We start from the raw sequence: 12,383 nt of genomic DNA, 5'->3' as shown, positions 1-12,383 counted from the left end.
TGGTATCTAGAGTCTTCAAGAAGGCGAACCCAGAAGGAATATCATCATCATCTTCAAATATTCTGTAACAATTAGTGTATAATTATTTTCTATTAGAAATATTAGTTCAGAGTATCAATTAATAAGCTATTAATATATAGTGACATTAAAATATGACAATTCTTCCAAGCAGCAGACCTTTAAAAACCAGGCTAAATGTAAGTTTTGTTGTAAGCTTGGAAACGAGGTTCCTAATGGTCCTCATTAGAACACCTTCCAACTCTTAATTCTGGACTCTGCATACACACATACGCAATTATTATTTTTGTAAACAAATATTCCTATTTTCAGTACAAAACTCTGGCTTTTAGTGCAGCACAACATATGCATATGCTGGAATACCGGTTGGTAGGTCCAGTACCAGTAAATAAGAGTGACCATTCTAGCAACCTAAAAGGATACTGTATTTTTTAAAATAACAAAATAAGGACCTCTCTGGCCCACAAGCTCCCCTAGTGTTATGCATATAGGATTTCAGTCCAAATTACATAAAGCCCCCAAGTCTACCAACAATTCCCTCACACCTGCAGTTTTATCTTGTGGTAATCAATGCTTAAGAAGCCTCCAATCAGAGTTAACTCTATGGAATTCAGTACCAAAAGAGATGGCTATGATCACTTGTTTCAATGGTACATTTTTTAAAGGGTTAAATAACTGCCTGCATCATAGTGTACATATCTAGGACAGGGATCGGAAACCTTTTATAGCCAGGAAACCACCTTTCCTCATGAGCAACCAGGTGGGCGGCTGCATTCCAGTGGAGGGCGAGGCTAGAGGCAAAATGGGCAGAAGAATAGCCGTGACTTTTACCTTTTACAGTAGACTACATTCCAGCCATACAGGAGCCACATGTTTCCATTTAGCCCCACATCTTCATCCAGGTAGACAAGATACATTACAGTTCAGGACATTCTATTTATTTATTTTTTTCAAAAAAAAATATTATTAGTTTTCCATATTTATAACAAACATGTCCACAAACATAGAAAGAAAACATCAAAAAAAAAAAACAAACATGTATCCTAGCTGTAATAATTTCACTTTTGTTAACATTGTTGGGTGCCTTCGTCAAGTTCCCCTGTCTAAGTTTCCATATAAGTCATTGTAGCAGTTTTCCAAATAAAATTTACTTGGCCAATTAACATCTTTCTTTTCATTTTAACTAGTTCAGGACATTCTAGCCTGACAAAAACATGCGAGGAGGCAGTGGAACAGGACTGGTGAAAGGTATGATCTGGATTCTGGGCAGATCTAGGACCTGAGGCCAGTTTCAATACCAGACCTGAGGTTCCCCACCTCAGATCAATAATAACTTACAGTGGTACCTCTGGATGCGAACAGGATCCATTCCGGAGCCCCGTTCACATCCTAAAGCGATGTTACTTCTGGGTCGCCACAGAGCATAACCTGAAAACACTCGACCTGAAGCACATTTAACCCGAGGTATGACTGTAAATGGAACTGCCATTATTATAGGCCTCTGAATATCATACACAGAGGAGGACAAAAGTGACAACTTTCATGAGACTCCCCAAAGGTATCTTGACTGGCTAGTTCTTATTTATTTGACTAATAGTTCATAATACTGTGGTACCTTGGGTTACATACACTTCAGGTTACATACACTTCAGGTTACAGACTCTGCTAATCCAGAAATAGTACCTCGGGTTAAGAACTTTGCTTCAGGATGAGAACAGAAATTGCACAGAGACGGCACGGCAGGAGCAGGAGGCCCCATTAGCTAAAGTGGTGCTTCAGGTTAAGAACAGTTTCAGGTTAAGAACGGACCTCCGGACTTCCAGAGGTACCACTGTAGTCCTTACCATGACATCATTAAGGTGAACAGTGAGCTAAATATATTTCTAAATAAATATGAACCTATTAAGAGCCCCTTTGGATCAGACCAAAGGATAATTGAGTTCAGCATCCAGTTTTCAACATTGGTTAGTCAGATGCCTCCATGAGAAGCGGATGGTTGTTCATCTAGCATCTGCTATTCCAGGGCATACTGTCTCTGAATAGGGACAGTCCAGAACATGGAATCATAGATTTGGAAAGGACCCTGCGGATCATCTAGTCCAACCCCCTGCAATGCAGAAATATGTAGCTGTCCGATAGGGAGATGGAACCCACAACCTTGGCGTTATCGGCACCATGCTCTAACCAACTGAGCTAAATGTGCAGACTTGATTGATTTTTGAACCGCAGATAAAAATTATAATGGCTGCAGTCTACCCAAATCATGCCCAAAGAAGCAGCGATCACTTGCCATCCTTCAGCACACCCCTTATTTTAACGGCTGCCCCAAATATGATTTCTGTTTCTGAAGGTTCTAGGAAGAGAAACAACCCAATAATACCAGTCTTTATAGCTAGTACTAGCATAGAATTGTAGAGTTGGAAGAGACCCCGAGGGTCATCTAATCCAACCGCCTGCAATGCAGGAATCCTGCCCTCAGCCATCCTTGGGTGGGCTCGAACCACTAACCTTCTGGTTAACAGCCACACAAACTGACCCATTGCTCTTCTGTAATTTTGCAGGATTAAGTACACATTTGGTACAGGTGAGTAACCATGCACTATCTGCAACGTCAGATGATGAGTAATCGGAAATAATTGCCCCAATTCACCTCAAGAGTTTGGCCCCACCTGACAAAAGGAATTGTTTCAGGGACAAACTGACAGTGAACTGCTATGACTCATCACAGGATGGGTCAGTTATATCCGTTTCATAATTTTATCACTGGGAGTGCCTTTGCCCACCATTACAGCGGAGGCATCACTAAGCATTCTGGGTGATGGCAACTGTTTTTCTCTCTCCTAGTAACAACTTTGAGGGACAAGCACAAGATCAACAGGTGCAGCTCTGCAGAGCCAGAAATAAGAGCAAAGGGGCAGATGCAAGCCTGTTGGATTTCCTCCTGACAGTGGTCCTTTACCTGTGCAGAAATGCTGCCAGGATTTTATACATAGTAGTATTATTAAGTGAACACCCTACTCTTGTGCCACTTGCTTTCTCTGCGTGGTTATGCAGTTTACTATCATCCTGGCAATGAAATCAGACCATAAAATTTTTGTGTTATGAACCGCCCTGAGATCTGCGGACGAAGGGCGGTATAAAAGTTTAATACTTTTAAAAAGCACTCTGCAGCTGCTAATATTTATTATTATCTATTATGATGATTATTAACATGTTTTTCTATGACATGGACTCAGCATGGCTTACAGATAAAAATAAGAGCAGCCTGAAAAACATCATTAAAAACAAGTGAACACTGATAGAATTAACACACGCACTTTATTAAAAACGTACGGATAATTAACAATAAAAAAGGCTCGCAGTTTCTCTCTCACACTCACTCTCCCTTTTCAACCCCGGGTCAGACCTAGGTAGCGCCCAGAGCGCCTGCGCCATGCCAAGCCCCGCCCCTACCCGCCCCAGTGCCGAAAATGGCGCGTGCGCACTGAAAGCCCGGTCTTGTTTGTGCATGGGCGCGCGCTCCCGTGTGTGTTTGTATATGTGGGCTTTCCCCGTTCTCTCTCTCACTCACATACATACACACATCTCCTCCTCCTCGACCACATCCGGGGTCACGCGGCTTTCGCTTCCTGCTGCGGCTTGTTTGTTTGTTGTTTGTTTTTTTCGGGGTGGGGAGGGGAGAGGAAAGAGCCTTAGAGACAAGACAGACAGACAGAGACGGAAGGAAGGACCCGAATGAGGGACCCAACCGCCGCCTGGTCGCGAGCGCGCGCGCGTCGCCGTGGCTCCGTCAGCTGAAGGAGGCGCAGAGAGAAACTGAGAAAGCTCGCGCCTCCTTTTCTGTCAGAGGAACGCTGAGCGGGTGAGGGAGCGCGAACGCGAGCGGGCACGCGCCGCTGGAATTTTCAAAGAGGGAGGGAGGGAGGGGGGCGACGGGCGACCCAAACTGCCGGCGGCGGCGGGGCCTGTCTTGGGCTTCGGTTTCCGTTGGCCTCGGCGCCCCTCGCCCGGTTCGCCCCTTCGCCTCAGGCTCCGGTCCACGCGAGGAAAGACGGAGGTGAGTGACCCGGAGGTGGGGAAAGGGAGGACGGGACGGACGGACTCGCCTGGGGTTTCGGGGCTGCGGGGGAAGGATGGGGTCAGGGAAGCGCCCCTCATGTGTGTGTTTGTTTGGCTCCTTTGCGCGCTTCAGGCTCCCGCATCCTGAAAGGCCGACCCCCGCCCCACACTCCCACCCACCTGCGCCTACCTTTTTTCATACACCATGTGCTTTTTTTCTGAGGGGCTCTCCCTGCCCGTCTCCCCTGCTCAGGGCGCACCTTCCCTTCAGCCCCTCTTTCCCACCCCAGTTTCTGAATCTTAAACATTACTGGGGGCTGCCGCCGGGTATAGTCTCCCCTTCCTTTGAATACACAGCCACCCTGTGAAGTTGAGAGTTTCCTCTTCTCTCTGGGAGCGCCTTCACTCTCGTGTATCGCACACATACACGTCCACGCTTACTTTCTCTTCAGGAGTCTTCTTCCTTGCAAGGTATTTCCAGAGGAGTTTTGTTGCAGAGAGAGAGAGAGAGAAAAGGCTAGATTTGCGGGCACCTTGGAAGACAAACTTACTGTGGGGAGAGTCTAACAGAAGATGTTTCTTCTCTGGGTTGCGCCCAAATCCTAAATTCATTGACTTGGAAGAAAATCCCGCTGTGTTCCGCAGGACTTACTCCTGGGTAGGTGCCACAGGATTGTAGCCTTATAGCACAATCCTGACTATGTATATTCAGAAATAAGTCCTGTTGAATTCAGTGGGGTCATGACTGCAGGCTTAGTCTTTTTTGATGTAGACTATGTAGGACATCAGATCCAAACACTCTGTTTCCACCACCTGTATCCCTTTACCAGTTTCCTATCCTCCTTTCTCTTTTACTCAACCCTTCTCATACCCCAGCCCAATGGCATCCTGTATGAAGAACCTTTTTAGCTTCCTCTTTACGCACCCTGTTTCATAGCCCCCTTGTCTATCGTCTGAGGGCCTCCCTGTTTTCCTGTTCACTGGATCCTCTCAACCTGTGGGTTCTCTCCCTCCTCGCATCCTGTTTTTGTGCCTCCATTCTTCCTGGATCCCCATTCCTCTGCCCCTTCCGCATTCCCTCTCAGTGCTTCCTTTTGGGAAGAGCTGCTTGGGATGAATGAGAGAGACCCAGACCCTGCCACTCCCTCTATTCCCATGCTACTTTGTGATGTTTACCTGTCCCTCTCGGCCTCTCCCCGGTCCCTGCACAATGAGGTTGGAAGAAACGCTAGAAATTAGGGTTTCGGTGGTTTACTAGCAAAGCTGTTTGCAGCCACCACCCCTTCCTTGCTGTTTGGAGTGTGTATGCACACACGCCTACGCAAGCAACTCAAGCCGTTTCAATCAGGCTAGCAGGGAAGAAGTGTCGTTTGCCGCCTTCTTGCATTTATTGTTGTGATAGTCTGGTGCTCATTGTTGTGATGGGAATCTGTCACTTGTGAACATATGAGGCCAGTGTATTGAGCTTTAGAAAGGGGACACCATCCTCATGATACACTGACCTAAGGCAGATTTGTTTTGTCAATGAATGTGTTTGTACATAATTCAAAAGCCGCACAGCTTCCTGGTTCAAAATTATATCCCTGAGTAATCATGAGACCTGAAAAACAAATTGCATAATTTCTGTGGTTATTCTTTGTGGACATCGCTACGAAGCTCAAGAACGAGTAGAGCTGCTGTAAAAAGGAGGGGCAAATCTCTTTAATGCTTTTTCATAAGCATGTTTTATATTTTACAAAGTATGCTTTATAAGAATATTTGTTTGAAACAGACTTATTATAGCTCCCAAGTAGAACAGTTATATTCAGAAATCTGCCTAGTTAAATACCGCTGTTTTTGTGAAGAAGAGAGGAGGCTAATAATGTGAAGATTGCCTTGTTTAACTTGCTGTATTTCTTGGCACTTCAGTGCATGTATTTGTAGGTCATGAAAAAGCCCTTTTTTAAATTAACAAAGACTTTGAAGAGTGACTTAATACTAAAGATGGCAGTGTACACACACAAATATTTAGTGACTTTGGTAATATTGTGGTAATATCTAACATAAGAACACTGGTGTGTGAAATAATCCAAGACAATGAAAACTAAGTATAAACAATGGTAGTGCCTTAAATAATGCGAATTAGGTTAATAAACTTCAATAGGCAACCTTTGGAAAAATGTTGAATGTGTATGCTTTGCCAAGTAAGAAATATACTTGTGTGCATTTTTGTTTCTGTTCAATGTGTTCCTTTTCTTTTGTCTCCAAGCAGCTGTTCCCCATTGGAAACTGACTTTGTCCAAGCTGGACTAAAGTCCTGTCCCTGCTTGGTTGACCTGTTTGTACTTTCTTTAATTAAGGAAGAATCTGGTCCATATTCTATGAAGAAATGCATAGCACTGTATGTGCAGGAGGGAGGAAAGTAGGGGAGGAAATAAATAAGCTTTGGACTGGATCATCTCTGTGCAATGCAATCATATTCATCTTTACTTGGAAGGAAGTCACACTGTGTTCAGTGACATTTACTCGCAGCTAAGTGTTTGTGGCTTTGCAGCCATATAGCACAATTCTATGCTTGTTTACTCAGAAGTAAGATCCACTTTGTTCGTTAGAACTTACTTGCAGGTAAGTGTGCACAGGATTGCAGCCTGTATTTATTTGTAAAACAGAATGGCTTGCACTCTGCATCTGAACAAGCATGCAATGAAAGATGAACTTTAACAGGCTACTTTTGTGATTAATACTAATGTTTGCTTTTGTTATGCAAGCTGATGTTTGTTTCTGTGAATAGATGTAATTTTAAAATGCTCATTATTGGTAGCCAGTTGCCATTTTTGCAGCAGAAAGACATAACATTAGTTTTGTCTTGGGTGTGGCCTTCTGCATTAGAAAACATTGTAGTATTTCTGGGAGGAACAATTTTTTATCAGCAAATGTGTGACTTGCCTAGATAATGAGCGTGTTAGGGACAGGGGGCTTTCACAAGGGAGGGCTAGCAGTGGAGAGGGCTGTTAATTCTTCAGTTGCCTGCTGATTCTCTTCTGCAGATGCACCCCAAAGCTGTCCACCCCCCTTACTACCTGTTTCAGTCAGAGCCTGGCTGGGAGTAGGGGAATTAAAAACTGCCAGGTAGCTTGAATTTTAAAAGAAGAATCAGGGGGCAAGGTAATTGTTAACTGCTCTACTTTAAGCTTTACAATGGAAACATGAGATTGGGACCCTTGGGTTTCCCTCATCATGTCTAGTTTCACTGCAATGAAGTTCCGACATGTGTGGGTTAGTAATTCTTGTGGACTTAATTGCAGGTGAATATAGCAATTTGCCTTATACTGAATTCAACCTTATATTAGCCTGGTTCTCTCATAAGACTTAACTTGGTTTATTAAACTTGTTTTATTAAACAATGGTTTAGCACAGGGGTTGGCAAACTAAGGCCTGCGGGCCAGATGCAGCCTGCTGGGCTCGTTAATCCGGCCCGCGAACCTTGCGGACCCTGCCACACGCTCAGTCAGTCCCTACGCTAAACCAGCGCGGCGTGGAGGCTTTGCCGCACGGGGACTGACTTCCGCGATGCGATGCTGCTTCTGATTGGCTGCAGGAAGCTCCTGCAGCCAGTCAGAAACCACGGACGCCTCTGGGCGGGCGGCGATGCTGGCGCAGCCTCCGCACCATCGTCGCTTCCTCCCACTCAGCTCTTCCTGCTCAGCTGCTTCCTCCCACTCAGCCGCCTCAGCGGGAAGGAGGGGGCGGTGCCCAGAGGCAGCCAAGTGAGAGGAAGTGGCCGGGCGGGAGGAAGCCGTGGCAAGGAGGCTGCCTCCGCCACCCAGGCCAAGGTTGTAACAGGAAAGAAAAACCTATAGTTGCCTTAAATCTCATTTGGCTACTGTATGTACATATGTTTCAATGGACTTAGGGGCCTCCCAGGTCTGTATGTCTGAGCAGTGGCATGGTTATCAGCGATGGCAGTAGCTATTCCCCCTCTTCCACTAAACCCAACCAGTACAGTCAATGAAAAATTGACATGGTGTTCCATTGCTTGAACGGTCCAAATGATGTATTGCCCCAGCAGCTATCAATTAATTTGGGGTGGGAAGAAAAAATGGCAACATACCCCTTGAATCCCAGATATATTTATTCACTAAACTGCAGAGGAGAAGGAACAATATGATGGAACAGCTGTGGGTTTACTCTAGAGGAGAAAGGTCACATCCGTGAGTTGATTGGCTAAGTACAGTTGTGGGTTCTACCTCATGCTAAGTCTCCTCTAATTCTGGACATCAGTTTGGATTGCATGGAGCAGCAATAGCAATATACTTTTTTTACTCTTGCCATTAGCTGATAACAATATATTCTCTCTTATGAGTTTGTAAATACTCTAGTATAATGCAAGAAGCATTTTCTTGACTATGCATTCCATGAAGAGTGAAATTCCCTTGTCAAAATTCCCATCTTACTTTCATTCTGGTATGTCAACACCCTGAAATATTCAGTTGTATTGGAGGCATGAGCATATGATCCAGGGCAAATTTATGAATGTAGCTTTTGTATCCTGAGTGACAAGTACATTCAGTTATTAAATCTAGTTTATTCATCTACAATCTATAAGCAGAACTGAAGAGTAGATGGAAGTGTTGAGAAAATCTGAAGCTTTGCTTTCTTTGTCCTCAGTTATACATGGAATTTATTTTGGATACCAAATACAATCTGAAACTCCCTCCATTTTGGAAGATTTTCTGTTTCTAGCTTGCTTTGGTTTTGTAGTGGGTCAGTTTCTTTTTAAATCTATTTTTATTAAAGATTTTCTTAGTTTACAAAAGTACATGCCTTGTCTCTTTTTTTCAGCTTGTACAGTCTTTCTTAACAAATCAGTTACATTTGTTGTGAGACATTAGTATTGAGTACAGTACAGTGGTACTTCGTGTTACATACTTAATCCGTTCCGGAGATCCATTCATAACAGGAAACCGCTCGTAACATGAGGCACGCTTTCTCTAATGGCGCCTCCTGCTGCTGCCGCGCTGTCGAAGCGCGACTTCCACTCACATCCCGGCGCAAAGGTCGCAACAAGGGGCTTCTACTTCCAGGTTAGCGGAATGCGTAACCCGCAGCATTCGTAAGGGGGATGGTACGTAACATGAGGTACTACTGTATAAGGTTGGGGGAGAGGAGGTGTGGTGTGGTGTGGTGAGGCTTATATTCTTTTGTAAAGTGTACGTGTGGGGTTTTGTGTCAGCGTCAACTGGGTAGGTTCTCTTTCTATTTGTTTATTACATTCCCTTGGTAGTGAGAGGTATTGGGGGGTAGGGTGTGGTTGGTTGTCTGTGGTTGGCTGCAATGGGGTTTGTTTGCATTGGGGGGGTGGCTTATTGGGTCAGGTAAGCCAGATTGATTCCTATGCTGTCAGTGGGTTATTCTTGTTGGACTGTGTATGTGATAAAGGGGAGCCATACTGGGGTGTAGGCATCCTCTTCTATTTGTGCCTGTGTCAGTTTCAGTTTATTGGTTAGCTTTTCTAGTAAGGCCGTTTCCCATACAATTAGATACCATTGGTCTCTATTTACTCCTGACTGGTCTCTCCAGTGGGTCAGCTTCTGGCTAAGTATACAAGTTTAGGAGGAGGAGAATTTTGAGCAGACTGGTTTAGAGACAATAGCAATGAAGTCCTGCCCTTCAGAATACTTTATATTGACATATGCAACTTGGAGACTATTGATAAAATTCACAGAGTTATGAAACAGTGGTGAGTTTGTAAGAGGAACAGTGTTCAAAAGAGGATGAAAAGTATAACTTTTCACCCCTGCTTCCTGTACCATGTGTGCTTTAGGTGATACTCACAGTATGTTGCTTTATTTTTATTATTTATTAAATTTGTATACCGCCTTATACCCGTAGATCTCAGGGTGGTTTACAATATATAAAAAACAAAACATGTAATAAAAATAAAAACAAAGATAACTCAATAATAATTATAACTGCTTTAGTGTTAAATATCACTATAGACGAGGGTACAGAATTATTATTATTGCTACTACTACTTCTGGGAACGTAAAGGTCAGTAATGACTAATGCCACATGCAAATGTAAAAGGTGGTTTTTGTGTGTGTTGGTTCCCTCACTTTCCAGAGTTCAATTTGAAGACACTAAAACTGTAATAATCTCTTATATGCTGCTTAATAGGGTGTTCATGTGAGACTGAGATGGTAGTCTAAGAAGTTGTTCTGGCTTGGCAAAGTTCAGCCTCATGCCCTCTAATATTTAAGGCAGTGGTGAGGAACCCATGGCTATTAAGATGTTGTTAGACTACAACTTGCAACATCCCTTATCACTGGCCATCCCGGCTAGAGCTGTTGGGAGTTGGAGTGCAACAACATCTAGGTTTAATGTATTTATTAAAGCAGGAGACTCTCCTCTAACAAAGTTCCTAGCTGCTATTACTCCAACTCCTAGGTCAGGCGGCTTAGACAAAGTGTGCCAAGCTGGAAAGTTTGATAGCCCTGACAACCCATTGCTTTAATATACTTCTTTCTTTAGCCTGCTAATATGTGCATATGGAGCTGCAATATGAGAAGAAATTCTAACTGCATAACTCTCAGACTTGTATGCTTCCTCCCCACTTCCCAAAGAAAGTTATTCACCTCCAAATATGTTTACGAATCTCCTTTTTACGTTTTAAAAGTGCTCACAAAGGATGGACAGGACATCATGTTCCTCTCTTGCCAGTTAATCTAATGAGTAAAAGGTGGGTAGTAAAAAAACAACGTGGGTTGGAAATGATTGCAGACCGCAGTGGATCTCTCAGTATCACTGCTGTCAGCCCACTGTGTTTCTATGCTGCATATATAGGAGAAACTCCCTCCATTGACATAATTTTTCCCTCACCAAAACCTACAGTTCCTTCCCTGCCACCCCCCACCCCAATACTGTACCTAGGCTAGAAAAGGTCATCCTGTTGGAACCACATTCTTTTGCATCAGAACTGTTAGCTTACAAACTGATCATACACCTAACGGAATGCATCTCAGAGTCCCTCTGTTTGACTTATTGTGGATTATCGTGAACAATTTGAAAAACTCCCCCCAAATTTTGGATATTGATATTTTCCTGCCTTTTATATTAGCTCTGTAATTATTTCCACATAATAGTGGTAGGATTGTTATTTATACAGTGGTGCCCCGCAAGACGAATGCCTCGCAAGACGAAAAACCCGCAAGACGAAAGGGTTTTCCGTCTGCAGAGGCGCTTCGCAAGACGAATTTCCCTATGGGCTTGCTTCGCAAGACGAAAAATGATGGGGGAAAAAATCGAATTTTTTTTTGCTCCAAAACCCCTTATTCTGAATCGCTAAGCTGCTAAAAGCATTTTAGCAGCAAAGCCGCTAATCCCCCCCCCAAAAAAGCCGGTTTTAGCCCTTTTTTAACCAATAGCGCTAATAGCGCTACTCCGTCAATGGGCTTGCTTCGCAAGATGAAAAAACCGCAAGACGAAAAGACTCCCGGAACGGATTCTTTTCGTCTTGCGAGGCACCACTGTATTGCCAATTTGCTATGTGTGTAACCTAATTTTGCAGGTGAGTGGCCAAGTTGATACTATCTGTTAATTTATTTGGAAAAATACTTATATGTTACAATTTTATAGAAAATATCAAAGCAGTTTACAACATGTATGAGAGAAAGGTTGTTGTTGCTAATAATAATAATAATAATACAGTAATAATAAATTGTATACCACCCTTCATCCAAAGATCACAGGGTGGCTCACAACTTAAAAATACAAAATGAGAACGTGTGTGTGTGTGTGTGTGTGTGTGTGTATAAGTAATAGCTCACCCACTGACTAGTACATTTAATTTACTTACGAAATCCTGATCTGGAATTTAAGAATAGAAATGGGACAATCTGTGCCCACTGTGCTTCTATGCCAGATGCTCATGAGGCAAAATCTCCTTCTTCACATCCAGTATAGATATCAGGTGGACTGCCAGAGGAGGCGGCAGTGCCTCTTGCTTTCTTTACCAGCCTTCTTTATTTGTAGTCTACCTATTAAAAAACTTACTAGCCTCTGTTCTTTTTTTCTTTTCTTTTTCTCATACGAAGATTTGTTGAAGAGTAAAAAGCAGATGAGTTTGAAAAACCAGTCTAGTAATTTTGCAGGGCTTATTGGCAAGGTTATGTTTTGTAATATTTTTGTTTGTATATAAAGTTAAAATTTCTAGCTAGTTTTCACGGTTAGTAACATTTTCCAACAGTGCTGCAGCTCTTGCTATTTCAGTTTAATGTTTTATTAGCACAGACAGAAATACAGTCCAAGAAAACAGACCAGATCCAGAT

The 12,383-nt window shown here is 43.3% G+C and overlaps 1 protein-coding gene across 2 annotated transcripts in view; it reads left to right on the top strand.

Moving 5' to 3' along the window:
* Positions 1 to 3,478: 3,478 nt before the first annotated feature.
* PIK3CA (phosphatidylinositol-4,5-bisphosphate 3-kinase catalytic subunit alpha) overlaps positions 3,479 to 12,383 on the top strand; it is a 42,947-nt gene continuing 34,042 nt past the window's right edge. The window contains exon 1 of one of the 2 annotated variants that reach the window (XM_083441984.1): positions 3,479 to 3,880. The gene's annotated coding sequence lies outside the window, so the exon portion shown is untranslated. Of the gene's footprint in view, positions 4,076 to 12,383 lie in introns of both variants that reach the window. The other variant, XM_083441983.1, reaches the window with a different exon arrangement.

The sequence above is a fragment of the Podarcis tiliguerta genome (assembly GCF_965153285.1).
Source record: "Podarcis tiliguerta genome assembly, chromosome: 5".
Lineage (NCBI taxonomy): Eukaryota > Metazoa > Chordata > Lepidosauria > Squamata > Lacertidae > Podarcis > Podarcis tiliguerta.
Note: the sequence above shows the minus strand (reverse complement) of the source record. Positions and strands in the feature narration are given on the sequence as shown.